General features: G+C 46.3%; 1 long non-coding RNA gene across 2 annotated transcripts in view; it reads left to right on the forward strand.

The window, feature by feature from the left end:
• Nucleotides 1-10,165: 10,165 nt before the first annotated feature.
• LOC141996841 (uncharacterized) overlaps nt 10,166-22,163 on the forward strand; it is a 209,182-nt gene continuing 197,184 nt past the window's right edge. For both annotated transcript variants that reach the window (XR_012641619.1, XR_012641620.1), the window contains exon 1: nt 10,166-10,594. This is a non-coding gene — a long non-coding RNA (uncharacterized LOC141996841). The remainder of the gene's footprint in view (nt 10,595-22,163) is intronic.

The following is a 22,163-nucleotide window of genomic DNA, read 5'->3' on the forward strand; positions in this document are numbered from 1 at the left end:
ACCTAATGTGAAATAAACCAGTGTAATAAACAAATGGACCTTTTTTTTGACTGGAGGACTATCCACGTCAGTTTGATTCTGTGATGAGAGGGTGCAGATCTTGGATATAATAATATTAACTCAGGCTACGCACTGAATATAAAAAGATCTTTCTCTAGGACAAGCTAATATGGGGTTGGCTGCTACGCAGTTAAAATCTTAGGCTTTTGTTGTTGTTCAGCCCTGGGTTCCAGGAAGGAATTTAATTAGCTCCTGGGGGGAAAATTAATACTAGCATAATAAGCAACAATTTATTCATAGTTTTTGTCTTGGTAATAGTTTCATAGAGCGGGTGGGGACTCTGTAAAACCTTCCTAAAGTCCAGGCCACTCGCTTATTTTGAGTTTGATTGTTTTTATGGAGGTCTTTAATACAACTGACAAATGTACCTTCTCCTAGTAAGGAGAGCACGTTCGTTTATACTCGAGATCCTGCCAAGTAAAACTGAAGGGGCGGATAGATAGATTAGACAGTCAATTTGCTTTCGGAATTTGAGTGAGATATCTGTAAGGCTTTTATTTTCAAATAAAACAAATCATCAGCTACCTGACAGCACCAGGGTTTATTTTCTCTGGGGGTGCAAAGAGCTAAAAGTGTCTTTCTCCCCCCGGAAGCCTGGGTTCTAGTGCCGGTGTTTATTAATTGTACACAGGCTATCGCTTCTGTCCAGGTATTATATAACAGAAAGGAAGGCCCAAGACACAAGGGTTTAGAACCATCGACTGGACGTTAGAAATTGCACGGATAAGACTTGGCTGGAGTAGGTGCAGAAATCGGTTCAGTTGTCCGGGATGTTGCAACGTTCTGCTGAGATTATCCACTTTACAGACTTCTGAGCCAGCGAGTGACCGTCGAGGACACCCCAGCCCTTCCTCTCCGCTCCCTCCCCCTCCTCACCACGTGTTATAGAAATGATGAACATCCCTAGCCTGAGAGAGACAAAGAAACTGGCTGGTTTTCATCCTGTGGTATAGGGGAAAGCTGCCACAAGCACTTCATTATAAACCCATCCAGATTCCTGGCATCAGCAGCCCCTGGCAAGGAGCCACAGAAGGGAACAATTGAAATTTATGAGGAAGGGTTCATGATGGAAGGCAGTGGGGTTGTTTTCACTTTGAGTTATAATTTGCACCAAACCGTTCTGTCTCTCTGTGGTGGGGGGCTCCACACGCCTGTCTTTATGAAACACACTTTATTGCTTTCCCCAGAAGCTTTTAACTGTTTCCCTGCCCACTTTCTCTCCCCTTTCCATTCCTCTCCTTAGGCTGGTGGTTAGTACCCTTTTTTTTGATACAGGAGGACCCTAGAAGTGTCCCCTCCCCCTTTACATCCATGCGTCTTGCTTGTGATTTTCCTACGCCTCCGATCACCCCCTCAGCCTTTGTTTTACTTGACTTGGGCTACAGATAAATCATGGACTCGGGTCTCCAGGTTTTACGTCAACGCGTGACTCCATGGCCAACAGTAGCGGCTTCTTCACCCCTTGTGAGAGGAGAGGGGGTTCCTCGTTGGAGTCTTCCAGCAGCGACCTCTCCACTGTAGGCTAGATGATCAACAGGGAAGACAAGGCAAGAGTCGCAGACATTCCGGATTAAATTACAGGCCTGATCCTGCAGCCGACACTCAGATGCCGTATGGGTTTTGGTTGTGTAAAGACTAAAGGAGCCGGTCCTGTAGCTCATATGTGCCTCTCCCATAAAACTCCACACAGGCAAAGGCTGAAGCTGCTGTTTTACTCGAAGAACATAAATCGCCGTCTTCCCATGACAGTTTTCCCCTGGTCGTGAGAGTCGCGTTCATATTGCACAGCGGGAAATGGTATTTCCCCCGAATGCAGCAAATCACCAAGCTTCTGCCATTAAAAACTCCCCGGTTGCTGCCCGGAAAAGTCTTGCTCAGTCCGTTTCCGTGCCATGAGCCCCTCAGCTCCCCTGCACAGTGAGCCCCCTCCTGGCGATTGCACGGACATTCATTAGGCGGGCTCGGAATGATGATACTTTTATTAGTCCCCGTTAAGCAACACACGCGCTCAGCAAGTCTTATGTATCCAGGGGTGCTATGCTACAAGGAATGCTTACTGGGCCCGTGCCGCGGAAGGAATCCCTTGCAGCGGCTGATGAGAATGGACTCAGTGGAAGGGAAGGTAGCACAAAGAGAGGAGGGGAGGAGGCAGGACTCTGGGCTAGTCTGGATTCTGGAAACCTTTCTAAGCCAACGAGTGGCAGTTGTGCAACGGGCCGAGCAAACACACACGCACCGTAGTGGGACTCCGCAACCCACCTGAGCCCCGAGCTGCGGCCACAGAGCAGCAGCTCTCGGAGCTGATTGGCAGCCCCACGTTGTAAGGTGGCATGCTGATGTTTATGGGCACTCGGACCACAAACTCCTAATATTGACTCTCTGGTTCCCTGGCATGATCATGGGAAAACGTTCCTGGCTGCTGGATCAGGCATCTGTAACATAGTCTGGGCTTTTTTCTTTCCTTCCTTTCGAATGGATCGTTGTAGGTATTTTAGCTTGGCAATAATGGAAGGCGAGTAGCAGACCCTACTTTCAAAAGGTTGATGTGGGATTTTCCCAGAACGCCCTTTTGTAGGGCTTGTGAGTTGGCTGGAATATCAGAGTTTCTGGAAAAGACTAAAATATAAAAATCTGAGCTCATTCCAGCATATTGGCTCGCTCCATTTTGCATCATATTTTAGTCTCATTACATTTCTGGGGCTGGAATTTATGGTATTTGATTGCGACCACGTGTACTGGTGTGATATGGATGTAACTTATTAAAGAGCGGGGTGGGTATAGACATATTATTTTCTCTGATTAGCTTTTAATGGATGTAGTGGAGACGAGAGCAAGGAGCTTAGAAGCACTCTTTGAAACTTACTCAATGGATCAGCTCAAGGGACATGGAACTGAGAAGAAAAACGGCGACACTGCCACCTCAGAAAAGTGCATCTGCCCAAAGCATGGAGTAAGATCAAGGCTGAGGTGCTATTTGAAGGCCAGCATGGGATCCATATCTTTACTATTTTGATTTTGTAAAACGTTGGATCTTTTTACCAATTTCTCATGCTAGGTTTCTTAAATCCGATATTCTGAATCTAAGGGATTGCATTTCAGAGTAATACAATGATAATACTTTCCAAAAGCTTTACCTTACAACCTAGACTGTAAAAGAAAAATCCTTTCAATGATCACATTGAGTTCAACAGGAGTTGGATCCAGCCCTAAAAAAACTCTAGCCTGGGCCGCTGAAGTCACTGGGGATTCTGACATCCATTTCAATGGAGACAGGCTCCCGGCCTAAACTCACCTGTTCTTCTTCACAGACATTAGGCTGTGGAATATTCCTCCAAGGCTAGGGATGGGCGGCACCGTAGCCTAAGACCTACAGCTCACAGTTCTGCCTGGACGTATTTTTAATTCCTATGGGTAAAAGTAACCCCCGAAGAAGAGTAGAGCTGAAAGAGAACAGAGATTTGTTTGTCCCTAATGTTGATTGTTTACCTTGTGCATTTGACTACACTTTTTGTATAGACAGCTCAGACGTTGCCCTACACAGTCTGGCAACTTTTCCCTGCTGTGTGTGGGGGGCCTCTCACACTATAGCAAGGGAGAGCAAAGCATTTTAAATAAATGTGACTGTAAAATCAGCTGTAGTACCTGAAACTACTTGAAATTCTCTCTCTTTTTTTTAATTGACTAGATGTCGAGTGGAAAATGGCCCTTTAAAACACTAGACCATATATTATGGGAACACTCCTGCCTTGGCAGGAGGATTGACTTATTATGTGTCTTGCGTTTCATCACAAAGTCAATGGGACTTAGGCCCGTAAATATCTTTGTGAATCCCACCTACTGGTTAGTAGGGCTAGAAACCAGATTCTAGGTCAGAGTCCTCAGGACATACTAGCTACTCTCCAAACTACTATCTCCATACATACACCATCACACTTACTTATAATTCTCCATCTGCTCATGCTATAGCAATGGCATTTTGAATGATAAAGAAAAGGCAGATCGGTCCAGATCCATAACGGTATTTAGGCTCCTAAATTCCATTGACATCAATAGAAGTTAGGAGCCTGAATGCCTCTGCGGATCTGGGCCATGGTATCTCCTGCTAAATCCTGCTCATTTTACTGACACCAGTTGTCCCATTAAGCCATAATGCTGTCGTGTCGATCAGCCAGCTTGTGATGAAGCGTGTACTGTCTGGCCGCTATATATCTTAAAGTGCTGCGAGTCCCCTGAGAGCCATTAGATGATAAATGATACTAGCATGCAAAATCCCACTAATCATATGAATTACCGTCATGTCCGTCATTCATTATACGGTATCGCTTTAGCTATATGCCACCAAAGAATCAAGTACGTGGCAAATTAATTTGTCTGGTTTGAGAAACATCTTTTTTTTTAATTTATTTCTGAAGATGAGATTTGAGGTTAGTCAGTATGGACCAGTTCATTAAGACGCGGAGAGGCTGGCAAGACCTGGGGGGGGGGGGGGGGGCTGGAAAGAAGTATTTCGGTTCCCACTGTTCAGCGCTTAGCGAGTATATGGGGAGGGGCGACAGGGAAAATATAAAATGAGTACAAATCTTGATTGGCTCGATTAGATCAATCTATTTTCTGTAACATTATGTCTTAGTTCAGTACTTCGCCTCTAAATAATACACAACCATCCAAAGGGAGAGAGCCCCAGTCTGCGCTGGCCAGGGCTGGCTCTAAAGCTGAGTGAAGGAACTACACCCAGGGGCAGCCGCGCAGTTAGAGTTGGTCGCTGAGCAGGGCGCCTAAGGCTGTTCTCCGTGCTGTGGTCCTAGGGTGTGCTGGGTTCCTGTGATCCCTGGCTCATTTGCTCGCCCTGCCCAGGCAGGAGTATTTACTCTGAACATTCAAAGTTCATGTCACAGCTAAGGGAAGGAGACACAGAGCGGTTAGGTAACGTGGCTAAAGTCTCACATCAGCGAGCCAGGGCAGAGCTAAATAAATTTCCTGCGCTGTGCTCGAACCTAAGCAATAGGCAAAGCTCTCTTCCCAGGAGAACTGTCTGCGTATGTTGGACAGAAGCTTTTGTTTAAACACAATTATATTTAACGAGCAGGAGGAAACGCTGTGTAAGCACTATTAAGGCCAGGGCACTGACAGGCACCAATGTCTTTGGAAAGGAAAGCTCGCCCTCACTTCTTGTGTCAAGCCGTGCACATGCCATGACCCCTGCACATTTTGGGCACAACTAGGTAAGGATGTGTGCCAGCCTTCACCACGATTTTCCTTTCGATTAGCTTGTTGTTATAGCATTAAAGTGGCATTAGTCAGCCTGTGGTGTGTGGGTCTGTGATCACAGTCATGTCAGAAAAGCCGTTGTGCGGGTTGAGGAACTTTTTCTCCACAACAATTAAATTAAATTAAATTAAATTAAATTATAAGGAGTTTGTATCTCTCAGATTTATGGCCCAGGCATTAAAAAGTTGGGAGAATCAGGCATGAATACTTTACTTTTTCGTGAGCATCGCATACTAGTATTGTGGGTTTCCCATTGCTATTTCAATGAGGAAACACTTAATGTTTGCATCAGAATTTCCCTTTTTTGGGGGGTGGGGACGGAGTTCTTCGATCCTTTATTGAACGATATTGAAGTACTATAAGTTTTAAACACAACCCAACGGGAAGAGAAAAATTTCCAGAGTCAGTACACGGGCTCTCCCAATGTTGGGTATAACTGTCGAATTATTTAACACTGGAATAATATTTTGGATTTGAGCTAAAGGGTTGGGGGCGGGGGGGGGGGGTGCAGCAGAAGTATGAAGATGCTCTGAGAACCAGCCTCAGCCCGGGTCAGCAGCAAAGGAATAATAACAATAATAAATCCCTACAGCTAAGCTTTTATTTATAAGTTATACACGAGAATTATTTTAATAGAAGCAAGTGGTCTGCTATATCCAGAGCCAGAAGAAACTTTTTTATGAGAGGTCATTTGATTGTTCTCTATACTGAATTCCGCGCCCCGTACAATGATCGGGGGTGTGTGGCGTGAATGTGAGGAGCTCACAGTGCACCTGGTTTGTGAGCCTGTCGTTCTGCGATCAGCACGAGAATCACAACTCCAGGGCCACCCCCGCACCGCACCGCAGAGCGAGGGCCCGATCCTGCTCCAGCCCTAAGGAACAGCTCGTCTGAGCTCGTTTGCTCTCTTTATGAAGGGGTTACGAACCCACTCTGAACTGAACTGTGATTTAACACCAAATCCCGTGTTAAATCAATAGAGCAGTTTCCTGGGAATTTAGCTTACTTAGAAACGTGACTCCCTGTGTGTTTGTTGCAGGTAACGGAAGCAATGGAATGTCTTCAATGCAATCTGCATCTGGGCTGGACATACGGAAGGAAAGGTGCCTTCACTTTGCAGTACACAAAGTACCCCCCGCACAGACAGCCCCCGCCCCAGACACCTCCTTCTCCTTGCTACTTAAACTCCCACGAATGAAACATTCTGTTAAAGTCGGCGGGAAATCCCCTTGTAAGAATTCAACCAATCTTTACTCCCACCCAGGAAATATTCACGTGGACTCTATGTGCAAACATTATGGCATAAATACCAAGCACAAGCCTTTAAGTGTTGCATTCGTCTGCAGATCACACAGAGTTAAGGGAAGCCTTTTTTTTTTTTTATTTATTAGTCTTGGTGCATCTTTTTTCCTATCAATTATGGAGTCCTAAAATATTTCTCCCTTGTGCTTTGGATCCCACAAACCGCCGACCACCCCCTTTCACTCTTTGGCAGACATCAATCATTTTCCTGCAGAGGGCTCGGCGAGTTGCACTGAAATGAATTTATTTAAACATCCCTTCAGATCTTTTGATTTCACGTGATCCCAGTTAATCAAGCAGGCAAAGGAGAATCCTTCCGCACTGGATTTTGCTAAGAGCGTTACATTACAAACTCTGATCCCTGTTTACATTCACCTCAGGATAAATCGTCATCTTCAGCTGGTCTGATGTGTGAACGTTCTGTGCACTTTACCCGCTCGTTTTCTAGAACGTGTAGGTAGCTTCCCTGGCCGAAACCGAAGGGTCCCTTTAAGGGAGACAGCGTGGAACGCAAGAATACCCCGGGAGGAGCTACCACAGAAGCCCGAGTCAGCGTTTGAACAAGGAGCTCAACTTTCGTGAACCTTTCTCCCTCTGAATTACTCAGTTCCATCTCGCGGCAGCCTTGCCGTTAGGGCTAATTACTACTCTTTATTGGCAAAAAGAAAAGGAGTATTTGTGGCACCTTAGAGAGTAACGAACTTATTTGAGCACAAGCTTTCGTGAGCTACAGCTCACTGCATCGGATGCATTCAGTCGAAAATGCAGTGGGGAGATTTTGTATACACAGAGAACATGAAACAATGGGTGTTACCAGACACACTGTAACCAGAGTGATCAGATAAGGTGAAAAAGGAAAAGGAGGACTTGTGGCACCTTAGACACTAACATAAGCTTTCCTGAGCTACAGCTGAATGCATCCGATGAAGTGAGCTGTAGCTCACGAAAGCTTATGGTCAAATAAATTTGTCTCTAAGGTGCCACAAGTCCTCCTTTTCTTTTTGCGGATACAAACTAAGACCGCTGCTATTCTGAAACCTGCTCTTTATTGGACAGCTAGCGACTGGATTTAATTTACTGAAGACGCACCCAACTAGATTGAAACCCCCAACATTAGAAACCAAGCCACGGTCAACAATGGGCTCAAATCCTGCGCTCCCGTCCGACGTGCAGAAAGGAGGGCACTGGCTAGTTCACTGTGCAGAAGGGGGGGGGGGGCTGATTCCCACCGCTGCCAACCCTAAAATTATCCTGCTAAAAAGTGCAAGAATGGGTTTGGTTCAGCTGATGTCTGGGAGCGTAAAGCAGGTCACTGCTCCTGCCGCGCTCTGTAGTTGCAGGGCTTTGACAATTTAGGATCATTAAGAACAACAACAAGAGCCCTAAAATCCCACCTCGGGATTTAAACCTCCGCTTCTTACACAGGCCCGAGACTATGTGGTTGACCGCAGAGCTTGGAGTATGCTTAACATCCTAGGATTTTATTAGACTTGTCTGCCTTTCCCTTTAACATCAGTGCACCAGGCTCTGGTTTTTTTGCGTTGAAATTGTGTAACTAGCTACACATGAGCTACACTGGTAGTAATTGGGCACAGTGTATAAGGTACACCCCGAGTTCAGCCTACAGCTTTCTCCTGGCTCCTATTGTAACAGCTCGTGTGTAGGGAGGGTCTCCAGCTGCCGCAGGACAGAGCTTTGCCCCCTAGCAGGTCTTTGGAACTGAACAGCTGGTTAGCATGAGGGGCCTTTGTGTCCGTTTTGCATCGGACTGCAAACAGCATTTGGCTGGACCGGAGAAGGAATGCAAAGGGTATAGCCTTGGGCCTCCGTCTCTGATAGCGGGGGAGACCAGCCCTCGGAGCGGGAGGTTCCAGGGATCCCCCTTGGGCTCTTCTGGTTGTAGGTGGGGTTGGATGTCGCCTCTCTGCCGTTTATACCAACGCTACTGCTAGTAACTACATCCACTGCCCTCCTACTCAGTGGTCTCTGCCCACCTGAAGGCGGGTCAGAAATGTGTATGAAGGGGCAATATCCATAATTACAGCGTGTAAAATCGAACCGATTTCAGATCGTTACACTCCCATGCCTGAGCCTGGTTCGAGGCTGGTAAGGGGAGCCCTGAAGTTCGGGTGCAAGGAGCAAACCCCAACAAAACAGGGAGCGCGTTGGTGTAAAATGACTTCCTTCGGCATTCCCCAAAGCCCGCCCCACCTCAGCACGTGCTGGGGGTGGTGTCCGGTGTCTGCCGGCGCCTCTTGAGATGACCTTGCTGGGTCAGGCGCGAACCGAACCTGTGAACCCCCCAGGGAGCCGTTCCCAACAGGGCAGCGATGCAAGGCACTATCTGGCCCCCAGCAGCTGGAGCTTTGGGCTTCTGACGGCAGGCCTTGTCCCGCAGCCCCGAGCCAGGGAAACCCCCAGTTTTGTCACGACTAAGGGCTGCCCGAGGAGATTTTAAGGTCAAGACTCCACCGTAGAAGATCAAAGCATCCTAGCTGATGAAATCATGTGACCTGTTCCGTCTCCTCTTTCACGAGACCATCTCTAGATCTGAGATACCAAGGGAGGGTGCCCTAGACACGCCTGGCATTTTAATATAGGTGCCTGGATAGTCCCATCCGGGGGGCGGGGGAGGAGGCTGATGTGATTTTTTATTTTTAACCCTGTGCTAGATTTTACAGCATTATCCTAGCGGGAAGAGAGGCTGTCCCTCCTGAACTAGGCGATGTTGATCACGTTTGACAGCGGTCATCCCCTCCGTTCACACGGGTCTCTGTGATTCTATTTTTTCTAATCCCCACACTTCCATGAATGAGTAGGGACGAGCCTACGAAGCGAAACTGCTGATTTCCCCTCCCCCGGTCCCCCACAGAGCTTCCACCTCTCTGTTTATACGAGCCCCCACACCTACTTCATTACAGATCCTGTTTGCCCGGGGTTGGCACTCTCAAATGGAACCGCTCGCACTTTCTAAGAGCCTTTAATATATTTTCAATTGCTGTAAGTCATGTTTTGATTGAATTTAGCGCTGATTAGAGTTGAGCATCAGTTTACACAACAAGAATTTGTTTCATTCAGCTAAATGAGCATGACGTGTTCGGTTTATGAGCCATATCGCTAATGGTAATGACCAGAGCTGATTGATTTCTAATGTGATTGTAATTACACAAATGTAAGGGAATTAAAAAAAAAATCCACACACCGTTAATTGGGATTTTTTTTTGGGGGGGGGGAAGGGTAGTGGAGAAGAAGGGGAGTTACCAACCCACCCCGGTTGTATGAACAATAAATGTGCCTATATAAACGAATAGCTCTGGGCAGAGAGCAGATTTTGTTTAAAGGGAAAAGTCCAATGCACTTAGCTCACTGAATGCTTAAGCTATATATCCTGCATTGCACCATATCACTTCCTCTCTGCTAACCCCCTAGGCACTTCCTAGATCCCAGTAAGTTTGCTCAGAAGCCTCACACACTTGTTTCTCGAAGAACATCCACACAAAGTATTTCACAGGCTGGGGACCGATTTCCCAGGCAACTCCTTCCTAGCCCGGGTGCACTGTCTATGTACTTTGCCAGCCCGCTCCCAACTCCACTCTTAGTAGAAGTCTGACGGCCGCCGGCAACCGGGCTGCCTGCTCCGGGATCAACGGGGTGGCGGGGCCGTGTGAACGCTCGCGCCGAAGCATCCAGCTCTCTCTGGGTGTGGAAGGGCACCGAGGCGTGCAGAGGCCTGGGAGGGGAGTCTCAGCCAGCATCAGTGGTTTGGGTCACTGAGCGACTGGGGGGAGCGTCTGTCCTTACACAGCCAGCAAGGCGGCGCCTCGCCCGCTGGCTCTCTCCGCGGGAGGCACCAAGAGAACCCGCAGCGAACCCTGGTTTGGAGACGGACACAGCACCAGCCTCCGCATTCGCGGGTGGAGGGCTCGGCGGGCAGAGACGGATGAGGACGCCGGATTTGCAACAGGTAAACAGCTGGGGCGGGTCTGCAGGCTCCTTGGGCCGGAAGCTGGGGAGGGAGGGAGAGATCTGTGAGGAGGCTGGAGCTGGACCGCTGTAGGGCACAGCCACCGGGCCGCCTGCGTGCAGACCCGTAGGCCGTTTCTCGTGCTTGCAAACGGGGGAGCTGCCGCTAACGGGCGCGGTTGTTAGCGTGTCAATGGGGGGGGTGCAACTTCGGGGGGAACGTGGCTAAAATCTGGGTTCGAGCGACCCCTCCACGTCCCGCAGACTTCCCCGGGGCCCGCGTCCGCGCGGGGTGCAAGGCGCGAGGCGACAGCAGGCTTTGGGGGCCTCTCCTGGGAGAACTAGGGCTAGGGATGCACCTGGTGGTAGCTTTTAGCGGGGGGGGGAGGGGGGGGCTTTGCTCGGCTAAGGCACGTGCTGTGGGGGGGACAGTGGACGCACTCCCAAAGGCCACCGCCTGTCCGGCGTTTGGCAGGAGCCCAGCTGCGAGGGGAGGGCTGGCGGGGTGTGGGCCGTGTGTTCGGCGTGTGTAAAACACTCGGGCCCTTGCTACAATAGTGGACTTCAAAGCCACGCCGGCGCCGGAGTCACTCAGCGAGGGGCGCAGCGTCCTGCGCCTGTTACGACGCCAGCTCCAAATTTCCAGGGGGACCCGCGAGTTTCCCGAAGTTCCGCTAAACCGGGACGGGGGTAGGAAAGAGACCCAGGTTTCAGCCTGCTGGTGAGCGCGCTCCCCCGTCCACCCCGCCTGCAGACTTGGGCTGGTGTCCCGTCCCCGGCCCGTCCATGCTCCCTCCTCTGTTCTGGCCCCGGCTGCTGGAATCCCTCCAGACGCCTCCACGCTCAACGCTGCGGACGGTCACGGGAAAGTTGCCAGCCCCGGGCCCGGTGGGTTCTCCGGCCTTTGCTGGCTCGAAGCAGCGTGGGGGCAGCATGCGAAAGCTGGCTTGTGCCAAGGGGACGTTGTCTTTGCCATGAGGCCTCTCTGCAGAGCTGGTGTAATGTGTTGTCGCTCACCTGCGCCGTTGTTGTCAGGGGAATGAAACAACGTTCCTTTGCCCTGAAATGGGTATGTGGGATGGCCAATTATAGGGAAATAGTTTTTATCTCTAAGCAACATCTGATACTCGGCACAGAAGGAAAAAGTACAGCCCCCCCCCCCCCCAACACTGAATGCGTTTAGAGAGGACTCCAACCTGTACCATAACCAATAAAGGCTACGATCCTTTAAGTGCCCAAATAGTGATACCTGCCTCAGGTGCATCTCACCTGCAATGAGACTATCAGACCTTCCAGTGAATGGAATGGGCACCCCCCAAAATAAACACAAACAGATGCCAGCTCTCTAGTTTTCTCTTTGATGAGCTCTTGACTGAAGCTTAAACTCCTCCTCCATTGTTCCCCCACGACTCGTTGCGGCTGGGGTTGGTAGCCGTGGTAGTAGAGAGCTGGGCAGATCTGTTGCATGTCTCTTGTCCTGCCTGAGACGGGTTTATTGTGCCTTCTGCTGGAGTCTCTGTAGATGAGTTGTGGGGTTGCTTTGCTGTCATCACATCCAGAGGTGCTGGAACAATTTGTATAGTGGGGGTGCTGAGAGCCATTGAACCAAACTGTAAACCCTGGATAGAATGGAAACCCCTTCGAGCCTGGGGGTACAGCAGCACCCCTAGCATCTTGATCACATCCTTCCACTGCTTTAGAACATCCCAGAGAGGGGGTGGGTACTTTTTAATTAGTTAAATTTAGCTGAGTTCAAAACCTCAAATATATAAACCCTCCATCATCAAATGTTTCCCTTCTCCAGAAAGGCTGAGGGAGGTCTGTCACAGATGCTGCAAGTCAGCGTTTATATCATTTTCCTCTGGGAGTGGGCTGTTTTGTTTCAAACCCTCATTAGAAGTTGATGTGTTTGGATAAGAATATTATAAGATATTCTAGCACCACACAGACATTTAAAGCTGGGAAGGAAATGTACAGACAGCACTTTATAGTTACCTTGGAAACTCTTCAGGGCAAGGAGTGTCTCTTATTCTATAATTGTACAATGGGGTCTTGATCTTGGTTGGGGGGTCTTCAGATGCTACTATAATACAAAAAGGAACAAACAAATTACCATATTGGAACAGACCTGAGGTCCATCCACTGTAGTCCAGTATTCTGCCTGACAGTAGTACCTTTAGAGGAAGGTGTAAGAACCCAGCAATAGGCAGACATGGCTAACCATGGATATAAGCTCTCATCCTGATCTCTGATAATTAGAAATTGACTTAACGCCTGACATATGAGGTTTAACATCCCTTCCAGAATATTGTTAATTCTGATAACTCTGGATATTCCTGTTTATAAATGTCCTTTCTCTTTTTGTTAATTTGTTTTGCCACCGAAAACCACTGAGGCTATGAGTTCCACAGTCTAATTACATGTTGTGTGGAAAAAGTATTTCCTCTTATTGATTTTGACTTTTCTACCTCTTATATGATTGATTTTTTTCTTTGCTCTTGTATTATGAGACATGGAGAACAAAAGGGTAAAGTGGCCATGTCATATAGGGACATGGCTTTTGCTCACAGTGCCAGAAGTTCTGAGATCAAATCTCAAGGGAAGCCTGCCTAGGGGAGTGATATTTTATTCTTAATAGAGCCCTGTATCTTTTGCAAATATGAAATAACACAAAAGAAAATGAAATAGATCATTCAGAACAAAAACCTCTCCTTGCTGCTAGCAATAGCATCTGTGGATTCAGTCACATGGGGCTGCATCTGGCTTCCTCTTGTGCGCATTGCAACATGGCACATGGGGTCATAGCATTGTTCAAATTTGGCCTGGCTTCCCCTCCATCATCTTTTAAAAAGGTATGCTCTAATTCAAAAGGAATTATTTTGGGGAAATTTTATGGCCTGCGTTATACAGAAGGTCAGACTAGTTGATTACAATAGTCCCTTCTGGCTTGGGAATCTTTGAAGTCTCCTGAGCTACCTTCTCTATCCTATTCATTATTTTATAAACATTTATCATGTCCCCCATTCTCATTCCTCTCCTTTCAAAAGTGAACAATCCCAGTCTTTTCAGCCTTTCTACGTGGGAGTTTTTCCAGGGCCTTGATCATGCTCAGAACCTCCCCCACTTCTGGAATATCATTTTTGAGATGGAGTGACCTGTTCTCATCCAGTATTCCAGATGAGGCTGCATTGATTATATAAAGGCATTATAATATATTCCATCTTTGCCATCCCATTTGTTATGCATCCTAACATCTTAGATTTTTTTGACCACAGCTGCACATAGAGAGCAGAGGTACTAACTGAGCTGTCTGCAGTGATGCCCAGGTCCCTCTTGGGCTAATACAGTTAATTTATTTCCCAGTAAGGTGAATGAGAAGTTTAAATTTTTTCCTCCAAAGTGCATATCGCTGCACTTACCAATGGTGAATTTCATTTACCATTGAATATATAACAAACAATAAGGTTTGGTAAAATATTAACTGGGTTCTAGCTATGGTGACAGCCAAGTTGCCAGTGATGAAAGGTTCTGAAGAACACAGGACATCCATGTTACCTGTAAAAGGCCCATTTGCTGTCCAAAAGTACATAGGTACCCTGCTCCAAAGCCCACTGACGTCAATAGGAGTCTTTCTGTTGACTTCAGTGGACTTTAGATGAGGCCCATGAATTGAAACACAGCTTCTGTCTTGAAGTGTATACATAGAATGGTGGCTCTTTGCCACTAAAGGCAGGACTCAGGATTCAGGATAAGATATGGTCTGAAAGTGACCATTTATCTCTTGTAGGGTATTAGGCCAGATTCTCCATTACATGAGATTTTGCCAGTTGCTTTTCGTAGGGAGAAACAGAACAGAAGGTCATGATGTAGATTTCTTCAAGTATTTCCTAGAATGGTGTTGCAAATGTATAGCCCCGTCCTGCTGCCCTTGAACACACAGACAGTTTCGTTGACTTCAGTAGGTCTTCTTGCCTGGGTCAGAAATTACTCGGATGCATAAGGATTTGCAGGATCAAATTCACAGTAACCTTCTGGTCTATTTTTTTTCCTAGTTTGACCATTGGCCTACATATCTGTTATGTGAATGACCAGAGCTTTCTAGAGCATACAAAACCCCGTAACCACTTCATACAGCCACGTAATATATTGACACAGAATATCTGTGAGGCGGTATATGGATATGAAAAAGCATTTCCAATATAATTTGAAAACTGTTGAGTCCACAAACTAGGTCAACAACATACTTATTTTGTCTTGGGCAATCGGATAATCTGGAGTCAAGTTGCTCTTTTTCTGCAACAGCAGATTATGGTGGGTCTTTATGTTTAAAAAAATATGACGTTCATAATATTACTTCACAAGCGCACACTGGAGGAGCAACTATCTTTTGTAACCAGCGGTATAAATACTAGATGCTGAGAGGTGAGAAAAGTTCTGTAGGTGGTAACAACTCAGAAGATATTTGGTCTTTCTTGTGTTCTTCCTCCCTGCCAGAATTACTTCCTTGGGCAATGTCTGCATATTCATTTGTATTTCTTCAGTTTATCTCTGCTGAAAATTGCCTTTCAGGTAGTGTAGAATTTCAGGATCTATCAGGAGCTAATATATAATTATCTATTGATATTTCTGTGGCACCAAATGCAATGAATAACTCTGTGTATATTTTTTGGGTTGGCATAGAAAGTGCTGCAGTACAGGTGGAAAGGAATTGGCAGATTTTGGAGATGAAGAAATAGTAGGATGTAGCAAAAGCATTGTTCAGGAGTGAAGAGCGTGGAGTTGAAAATAACACTGTGTTTGCAAACCTGAGGATGGTTGAATTGCCAGTGGTGATCAAAATGTGTGTGTGGGGGGAGGACAGCTAGGGAGAAAAGATAAGGAGTTCACTTTGCCTCATGTTTAGCTTGATGTGATGGTGGACCTTCCAGGCAGAGAGATCAGTCAGAGATGTGAGTCTGAATGGAGGAGGAAAGGTGTCGCTGGGAGTTCTCCATCATGACCAATGCATCTTTGTACTATGACTCTGCTCCTTCATTACTCCCATCAGGCAGTGTGACTATATCTGGGTACCCCAGAAGAGCCTTTCAGTTGGGGAACCCACCGCTGCAATTTACCCAAGGTTCAATTTACTCTGTCTGGTCCAAACTACTGTGCTACTCTAGATAGAGTATCTGTGTGTGAATACAGACAGAAAGGGGGTCAGGCAGGGAATTTATCTGAGCTATATACATGTTGGGACTGGGAATGGTTAGAGAACCAGTAGATGGGATTTCCTGTGCAGGAGGAGTGTGACTGTATGCTGTGACACTTCTGTCTCTGAGAGAAAGATGGGAAGACATCTTGCTTCTTCTGAATTTCAAGCTCTTATCAGTATTCTAAGGGTATGTCTACACTACGAAATTAGGTCGAATTTATAGAAGTCGTTTTTTTAGAAATCGGTTTATATATTCGAGTGTGTGTGTCCCCACAGAAAATGCTTTAAGTGCATTAACTCGGCGGAGTGCTTCCACACTACCGAGGCAAGCGTTGACTTCCGGAGTGTTGCACTGTGGGTAGCTATCCCACAGTTCCCGCAGTCTCCGGAAATGAGATTCAAAAGTTCACGGTTCTTTTCCTGTCTACCTGGCCAGTGCATCTGAGTTGAGAGTGCTGGCCAGAGCGGTCACAATAGAGCACTCTGGGATAGCTCCCGGAGGCCAATACCGTCGAATTGTGTCCACAGTACCCCAAATTCGACCCGGCAAGGCCGATTTAAGCGCTAATCCACTTCTCAGGGGTGGAGTAAGGAAATCGATTTTAAGAGCCCTTTAAGTCGAAAAAAAGGGCTTCATCGTGTGGACGGGTGCAGGTTTACATCGATTTAACTCTGCTAAATTTGACCTAAAGTCCTAGTGTAGACCAGGGCTAAGAATTTTCCTGTCGCTCCAGAAGAGGCAGCAATGTTATTGCTGGAAATGAAAAACAAGCCACACCCAATATTGGGGCATATAGAGTTGTATGTAGCATCTGGTGTCTACTGACCAGTAGAAACCCACAAGTGTCCCATAGCTAGCACCGTGTATGCTTTTATTTTTGCATTTATGGTGTACATGCACAGAGGTGCACACAAGTATCTGGAGGATGTGATATGATAGCTGTTCCACAGCCCTAACATTGCCCATTTTTTCAATGCTTTGGTAAATCTATCCATATTTCAACATGTGCAAGAGATATCTGGTACTGTGTATTCCATAAAGCAAGAGAAGGAAAAAAATTCCTAAAGTAATGACAAATATATATAGCCTTGTCTTGGGATAAAAAAAGTGCAGTAACTTTTGTGTGTATGCAATATATAATATGTAAATGGCTCACATCAAAGATAGAATAAAAACTGTACATAGTATAACAAAGGTACCTCTTTAAAAGGTTAGTGCTGGCAGTCTGAAGCATAAGGGCTTAGGAATAGAATGTTGGCAGATCTCTGCACACTGACTGCCACTAAAGTTAAGAGTTTCAAAATGTTTCCTTTGTGCGTTAGTGCATGGGGAAGTTTGCAGAAGTGCACTTATAATAAACCTATATTAATTTCAGTAGAGTGGCACCAGTATAAAACTGGTGGAACAGAGTAGAAAATCAGGCTCCAAGTATTTTTAAAATGTGAGTAAGATGCACATGCTCAGATTCCGTGGGCCAGTGGTTTTCAACCTTTTTTTCTTTTGCAGACCAATAAAAAATTTGTTTGGAAATTGTGTTTCCCCTTTGGAAATCTTACACATAGTCTGTGGACCCACAGGGGTCTGTGGACCACAGGTTGGAAATCACTGCTCGAGGACAGCTACCTAATACATGGGCTTTTGACACACGACTTCTGTATGCTGATAGCAGTTGTGATGCAGCAGGCTAAAGTCCATTGGTTATAGCCTAGCAGCTGGAAGGATAAATGAGTACTATAGAACTGGAGGTCAAGCACAGAATTATAATTTGATGATGATGACTTTTTTTTTTTTACCATTTAAGAATGTTTAATGCTTGCTTTATTTAATGGATTCCAAGTAAGCCGAAGATGCTGCAAATATAACCTTGGGGATAAGGTGGGATGTGGATGGTGAAGTGGACTAGTTTATTATTCCATAATGAAATTCTGTCTTGCAAAGGGTGGTGTTTCTAAATTAAAACAGGTAGGAGCTGGTCTGATTAGTGCAATTAATGTCAGCATATTCCAAAAAGAGGAAGAAGATTCTCTGCTCAGGCTGGCTTCACATGTATTCCCTTAATTTGAAGTTGTGTGACTATATTTTTCTGAATGCATCCTTCACATTCTACCTTAATGACGACAGCATATCACACCACACTGTGTTTCTGTCACATTGTACCTACAGCACTGTCTAACGAATACCAGTGCACAAAGGCTTTTGTACATCTTGCACCTGACCGAGCTCCCAACTGACTCATAGATTATTTTAATTCAACCCTTTATCTTTGCAGTTTTATTTTCCTTTCTGTTGCAGTATGGGCAAGGCTGTGGCTAGCCCCAAGTGAATGTGGTATGTCAGGGGAAGATGTCAGGAGCTCTCTTCATCATCTGTGCAGGGAGAGCCATGATCTCTGCTTTGCACTCCCTGAGCACAGAGACAAAGGGAGTCTCCTGCTACCAGTGGTACTAAACACCTGAAAGGGAGCAGGCTATGGTCTTGATTCCACAGCAGCTAGCATGCAGTAAGATGGGTGTGGGTGTGTGGGGGGAGTGCATACTGCAGCTCTAAAGAAGCCCAGTTCCTCAGTACTTTCCATCAGTGTAGTTCCTTAAGTGCGTTGCAGGTAGAATCCCTCAGATGCTGAAGTGTCTCTCCACATACGTCCTCTCTGCAGCTTTGGCTCTTGGTGCCATGATGAGCCCTGTACATTTCTCAGACAGCTACACAGTATAACTTTCTGGTTTACCCTAGTTCACTATTCTTCACTTTCTAAGATAGCCCATGTTCTTATTTTCCCCTGTCTAGGTTAGACCATCTTTTCTGTCCACAAGTAAATCCCCTTTGGGGTTCACTTTCTCCTCCCCATTATCTGTCACTTTAATTTAAACATTTCCTTCCTACTCTTCCCCAGTTTCCTCCCATGCCCTTTTCCAATTAGCTCACACTACTTTAGAGTTCAATCCATTCAGTACTTTTCCCAATTCAGCCTATTTTTTGTTTTGTTCCTATTCCAGGTGAGCCCAGTTTGGATCCAGCATTGGGCTCTCTGGTGGAAATGGAATGTTACCCTTGACTGAGGTACTGAGCACATGCTCATTCCATTGGCGTCAAAGGAGGATATGGGTGTGCAGCCCTCCCATTGGGGGTCAGGCTACATGGCCCCAATTCAGCAAGGCATTTAAGGATGTGCTTGATGTGAAAAATGTGACTATTCCATTGACATCAGTGAAGTTACTTGCATGCTTAACGAAAGCGCTTTGCTGGATTTGGGGCTAACTTAAATACCGTTTTAGTGGTGCTCACCAGAATGATATCTGTTACTCATTAAAACAGAGGAACAAAAATCCAAGACCTGGTCTGAATTATAAACATCCTCTGAGAGTTGTAATCTGGTACTCACTTCCCCCTTGCTCCATTGGGAAGAAAACTGGGTCAGCCCTTTTGATGGCACAACTTATTTCATCCTCCATACTGGCTGCTAAAGGGTGGAGCTTTGGGTCCACCTACTCCCTACTGCTGCCAGCCCACTTCCCTCTCACCTCCACAGTAGGGAGGCATGATGAGAGCCCATCAGCATGTGCCCATGTGGGTAACCCATGCAGGAAGGAAGGAAGCTGCTATGTCATTTACTCCCCTACATGGATATGCAGCCTGGCTCATGATTCAACCCAAAAAGCTTCCCGGAGCTCCCATAGTTTTAAATAAACAAGGAAATAAAATGGCTCCCACTGAGCAATATTAAACGTGTGCTAGGAGATATTTCTTTCAGGGAATTTAGACAATCCTATTTTTGCCTAGAAAGCAGTGCACCTCAAATGGGGAGTCTTTTTACTTTCTACTAAATCTATGCTATTTCTTCCCAAATACTTCTGTTTCTATTCCTGGAGATAAAATATATAGTTTGTAGCCAGTAGCTGTCTTTGGCCAATCGAAGTTTTTATTTTTTGACAGAAGAACAGGAGAACTTGCTTTCCACACTGAAAGATTAAATTGTTTTGTTGGCAAATCTTGTGGCAATGGTTCACTGAAGAAATGGAGGAGGAGGAGGAGTACTTGCACTGAAATTATTTATTCCTCTTCTATTTCACCACATCTCCTTTTTATGGTCTCCTGAGTGTTAGGATGGCAATTACTGACATATCAACCATGTCATGAATTTGTCATAGTTTGGGATGTCAACCTTCTTTCAATTGATAGCATATTTATCAGTCATCTACCAGAAATGCTTTTTTTAAATAATTATGGAGTGGTCCTTCAGAAATGGATTCTTTTTATCACTTGGATGCCACATCTTTTACAGATGAATCTCTAATTAACAGCTTCTTAGTGATTTTTGCAAGGGAATTCTTATAGAAAATAGCTGTCCTTCAGTTTGTTTCAGTTCAAACTGCTTTGTTTCACTGATTTCCTGCTCTCCCCCCACCCCTCCAAATGCTGTTGTCTCAGACTGAAGAGCCACTAGAATGCTTATCCCAGTAACTGGGATTGCACAGTGTACTGCGTTTTTGTAGGCTCTGTTTGATATTCTACTCTCCCCTCCTTGTGAATGCAGAGTGCACTTCCCCTGACTCAGCCGGTTCTCTCTGCAGATGTTGGGTTTTCCCAGCAGTATTAAGAAGATTGAAGAGTCAGCTACTGAGGAAAACCTCTTGCTTGTCTTACTCACATAAATGGTCCCATTGAAGCCAACGAGACTGCACATGTGAGTGAGACAGGCAGGATATGGGTTATTATCTGAAACAGTCATCAGTCATTGATGGCTGTATTTAGAATATGGCAGTACACCTAGCTTTAAGTTGTGTTAATTTTTTACATTAATATGAATCAAATTCACACAAAAGTGTGTGTATGTGTAAAAACACTCATTAAAACAGGCCAGATTGTGCCTTCTGTGCATAGATCACACCTTGTCTGTGTGGAAAGCAGTGGGAGAGGGCATTAATCAGCTGCCTCTGTGATGCTGTAACCTCTGTTCCTTGGAGACAGCTCTCCATGGGCCTGGAGATGCACAAACGGGGAAGGACCAGCAGGAGGTGCAGGTTCATTATCCTTCCCACAACTCCACAGGCAATACTGTATATGTGGGAGATAATACTGTCCCCTGAGGTGGTATTAGCTTCTGAACAGAGCCCCTCAGCTGTTTGAGGGGGCCTGAAAATCAGCTTCTGCTAGGTGAAGTCCTGTCAACATGGCTCAAGCAGTTTTTCCTTGTATCCGCAGGGCTGGCTTTAGGCACCAGCAAAACAAGCAGGTGCTTGGGGTGGCACATTTCTAGGGGCGGCCTTCTGCCGCCGGCCATGCCGCCCCTAGAAATGTACCCCCGCCGCCCCAGCTTGCCTCCGCCTGCTCCCCTGAGCGCGCTGCCACTGCTCCGCTTCTCCGCCCTCCCTCCCAGGCTTGCCGCTCGCCAAACAGCTATTTCGCGCGGCAAGCCTGAGAGGGAGGGAGGAGAAGCCGAGTGGCGGCGTGTTCAGGGGAGCAGGCGGAGCAGAGGTGAGCTAGGGTGGAGGGTTGCCGGGGGGGGGAGCTGCAGGAAGCAATGCGGAGGAGGGGTAATGCGGCATGCCCAGGGAAGGAGGCAGGGCTGGGGATTTGGGGAAGGGGTTGGGAAGGGGCGGAGTTGGTGCGGAGCTGGGGGGCAGGGGGACACGAAAAAAAGTGGGGGCGGCCAAAAATTTTTTTGCTTGGGGCGGCAAAAATCCTCGAGCCGGCCCTGTGTATCCAAGTATTGCACAGTATGTCCAGCACTTTCAAACATAGGTGCCTGAAATTTCAAATGTTGGCCTGTCTTTATGTACTTCATGCATGCGCTTCCCTAAAATGTGCCTCATGTTCTAGAATCGTGTGCCAACTTGGGAGTGTGCAGGATAGGACATTTGCTTCCCTTGAGCCTTCTCATGTCTTGAAATAGGGAAGAGATAAATATGGACAGGGAAGAAAAGGAGAACAGCTATACTAAACTGAAGAACTGGAAAAGAAAAGGGATAACCACTTTCCATTTCCAATTCAGCTTAGTTTATATGGAGGCTAGAACTAGGTGGAGATAAAGAGGTGAAAATAGAGTAGTATGGATAATGGGCCAAGCTAAAAAGTGACCAGGCACCTATTCTAAATTCTTCTAGTTCAATTCTGTTTATTTCTCTCATTCAGTCTTTCTTGGTCTACTTAATTATCTCATACAGCCCAGTCCGCGATGTCCTTTCAGTTACAGCTGCATTTCATCCCCTTCTCTCTTGCAACTTAGTGCAGGTTAAGCCTCTCTCCCTATTCTATTTCAGCTCCATTTCTTCTCCCTTTTTAGCATGACTTGGTATTTTTTTCTCTTCCTCTTCATGTTATGTCACTTGTTCTGGCTGGTATCATGGTGTCCTCTTTGTTGAAAAGAAACATCAGTCC

This window comes from Natator depressus, chromosome 12 (genome assembly GCF_965152275.1).
Source record: "Natator depressus isolate rNatDep1 chromosome 12, rNatDep2.hap1, whole genome shotgun sequence".
Classification (NCBI taxonomy): Eukaryota; Metazoa; Chordata; order Testudines; family Cheloniidae; genus Natator; species Natator depressus.